Source organism: Condylura cristata, unplaced genomic scaffold, assembly GCF_000260355.1.
Source record: "Condylura cristata isolate star-nosed mole 26May11 unplaced genomic scaffold, ConCri1.0 scaffold00028, whole genome shotgun sequence".
Classification (NCBI taxonomy): Eukaryota; Metazoa; Chordata; class Mammalia; order Eulipotyphla; family Talpidae; genus Condylura; species Condylura cristata.
In genome coordinates, this window is record NW_004567129.1 from 18,564,970 (window position 1) to 18,568,826 (window position 3,857).

The window sequence follows — 3,857 nt, forward strand, 5'->3', positions numbered from 1 at the left end:
GTGTGGCCTTGGAAAGGCCTCATCTATAAAAGCCAGAGGGACCAGGGAAGTTAAAAGACAATGGTGCTTGGGCGCCTCATGTTTCCCTTGAGAAGCACTTCCTGCGGGGGAAAGCAGGCCACAGCGGAGGTCCAGCCCTTCCCAGGAGATGCCGACTGCAGTCCAGGCATTGATCTTGGAGCAGCATCTGTCCTGCTCAGCCTCGGAGCCTAGAAACCTCGGAGGGTGCTTGGCACAAGTAGTCCTGCAGTGCGTATCCTCAGTGTTTTCTCTTGCTGGATGCCTGGACCTCTGGGGACTCCTCAGGCACCTGCATCCTTGTCTGTGACACTGTGACACAGTGTAATGGATGTTGAACACTGGTTCTAGTTTTGGGTGCACGTTAGCATTGTCATGGCTTAATTCTGGGTCACCTGCTTCCAAGAGGGGGCTCTTCCGCTTCCTGCTATTCTGGGTGCAGTCCTGGCTGGCGAGCAGAACAGAGAGCCTTTGAGTGTCCCTGCCGAACCCTGTGTGCCACTTTGCATCACGGCAGCCCGGTGAGGCAGGGTGATTTGTCACCCCCTGGTTACACATGAGCCCCTGGCCCCCTAAGACCAGGAACCCCCAGAGGTTCCTTTGAACTTTGCTCCACAGAGCCAGGCTTTAGGCTCTAGGCATGCCTGATTCCCAAACTGGAGTTCGTTCCACCACCCCAACTACCTCCCGGGACGGAGCTGCTGGGTGTGCTTGCCACAGTCCACCCACACACCTCTGAGCAGAGCTGTCTTTCGGGGAGCCAGGCGGTAGGCATGGCAGGGCCCTGGGCCCCCAAGTCCCAGACTGGGGGTCTTCATTGCCTGTTCTGGTACCCCCTTGGCAGACAGTAGGGGTTAAGCCGATGGATATTGGCAGAGAAATAACCACAGCATCATCACATCCTCTGTGTTTGATCCAATGGCTAATGGAATCATTAGCAAAGGAGAGTAATTGTAGGTGTGCTCGTCACCCCCCAGCACCCCCGAGGTGGCTGCCAGATCAATGGCCATTTATCATCCTCCAGCTTCCCGCCCGGGTGCAGCCAGTGGCATCGGGTTTGTTCTGGCATCAATTCCTGGTCGAGTAACACAGTCCATGAACATCCCTGGCGCTGGTTGGTACTTTGCAGGGGCTTTCTGTGTTGGGAGAGTCGCTGCCTTCCAATGGGCCTCCGTGTCTCCCTGTGCTCCCAAGTGACATGTGGGCCCTGGGGGCACCCAGGACATGGCACTCGTGGCCCTGAAGGCACCCAGAAAGCCGCCTCCTTGAAACAGCACCAGCTAGACAGAATCAATTTCCCATTGACTTTCAGCCTCAGCTCAGACACAGTGTAATTCTTGTCTGAGGGTTTATAGAGGCCATTGACTGTCTTATAAAAGATTTAAACACTTACCTTGTGGCGTGCAGGAGCTCTATCCATCAGGATGGCTTTTTGACAAAGTGTGGGGGTGGCGATGAGCCGGGGAGGGGCTGTGCAGTCCCACAGCAGGCCTGGCTCGGATGGTCAGTGCCTGCTGCACTGGGCCAGCCAGAAACAGATCAATCCACCTAATTCATCACTCATGGAGTCAGGATCCCCTTTAAGATTTTGCAAACAAATCACGTGCGACACAAACTAATCCTGATCCTAGTATTGCCTCTGTTGCAAACCAGGGCACACAGCGGTGATGAGACTGGAACCAGAGGTCTCTCTTTGTCTAGCACAGAAGGTTTGCTAGTTAACAGCAACAGGAGGTATAATGACGACATCGAAGAGGCCCTCTTCATTGCTTTAGCCACATCTATTTTTTTTAAAGATTTATTTATTTATGCATACAGAACTGGGGTACAGGCCAGAGGTGCAGGGGCAGTGAGAGGATTCACCAGAGACAGAGTGGGGATGCGAACAGGTAGATCGACGAAGTACACTGCTGAGGGGAGCAGCGGGCGGGTCAGGAGAGGTCTGCTGCCACACCATGTGGATGGGTCAGCTCCGGGCAGGCGGGGATCAAACTCACGCTGCAGTGGCTTTAGCTTCTTAGTGCTGTGCTTTAACCCGCTGCACCACGAGGGAGGGCCCCCACATCTGTTCTGTTTTGACTCATAAAATCGCCTGGAAAGGTAGATGGAGCCAAGATTGCTGTATTCATATTACGGAGAGGGAAACTGAGATGCAAGGAGGTTTACTCTATATTTGGTCAAGAAGAGCAAGGCAATCACTTCCAACATGCCCTCCCCGACCCTCCTGTTCTACGGCCTCTCTGCACTCCACCCACCCATGCTACCAGTAACCACACGCTGCTCCCTAGGGGAAAGAAGCAATCTGAGATGGTTGTGTTACATGGTAGCCCAGAGTAGACTGGGCCGCCTGTCTGTGGGGCCTCACCCGCGCTCACAATTCGGTTATACCGCAGGTACGCAAAAGGGTCAATAATGGGTTTGTTTACAAAAGGAGAAAGGCATAGGAAACAACTCAGGGAAAGACAGCGGGATACAAAGTAAGTGGAATAGCTTACGGGCTAGGCTGACTGAACACACCGAGTCACGAGGTCCGGAGAGCCGATTCCAAGCGAGAGCGCGCGAGACGCAATCAGGCCCTATGTATCCCCCAAATGTCCCAGAATTCCTGCTAGCTCCGCCCTGCTGCAGGGCAGCTCAGAGGGATGAGACTGGCAAGGCTGCGTGGGCCGTGGGGAAGCAGGACAGCAGCTGAGTCTTCACTCTGAGGTTGAGTGACAGGATAGAGTCTGGTCATCACGGGCTCTCAGAGCGCAGTCAGGAGAGCACGTCGTGTGCAGCTTACATGCATGCATGCATATACATGTAAGGCAGACACACCCAGGCTGTGCCAACAGTGTCAGTGGTGCTGTGCATTTGGCTTGACGGTGTCGGCAATGAACACGGCATTGGCTGGCCACCAGAGGCTTGGAGTGGTGCACTAGCCGACTCTGCAAAGCTGTGCGGAGAGCTCATCTGACTCCTGGTGCTTGCTGCTGGAGAGCTGACTCAGACAGGGTGCTTGGTGCTTCTTGAATTAGCCCAGGGGCTCATGCTGTATTGCTTAGCTCGACCTGCGTGGCGCATCCCATACCCCTGTGCCTCTCCCTCCCCTCCTCCTCATCGTGCACACATGAGATTGCCTGTGGCTCCCAGGCCTTGATTTCAGTGGTAGCCTCTGCACACATCTGTGTGGACCCTAGACGCTGTGGGCAGACACCCCACGCCTGGCAAACAACCAGGTTTTGATTTTAACTCTGCTATAGACATTGCACATGGAATCTGAAAAATCCCCTTATGTTTTTGAAACGTCAGGGCCTCATTTTGAGAGGAGCATAATCAAGACCACCCATCTCACCCATCTGCCTAGGTCAGAGCACTGGGAACTGAGGGTGGAGGATTGGAACCTCTGTCAGGCAGAAGAAAGGAACCTTTGATTCTGGACTTGGCAAATATCATGAGAGCCTGCAATGGATCTCCACTGAGGGGTGCCCCAGACAGCAGGCACACTAACTCAAGGAATTGCCACCTGAAAATTATTCTGGAAGAGGACATGTCCACTATTAAAGTGCTATTAAAATATTCCCCTTTAAGGGCCCTGCCTGGTGGTGCAGTGGGTTAGGATGCAGCACTGCAAGCCAGCTGCATCTGCTTCAGTGCAAATTCGATCCCTGGCCTCAGAGATGACCCACATGGCGCGGCAGACCTCTCCTGACCTGCCCGCTGCTCCCCTCAGCAGTCTACTTCATCAATCTGCTGTTCTGTTCCCCATTCTGCCTCTGGTGAAGCTTCTCACTGCCCTTGCACTTCTGGCTTTTACCCAGTTCTATATGAATAAATAAATCTTTTTAAAAAATGCCCTT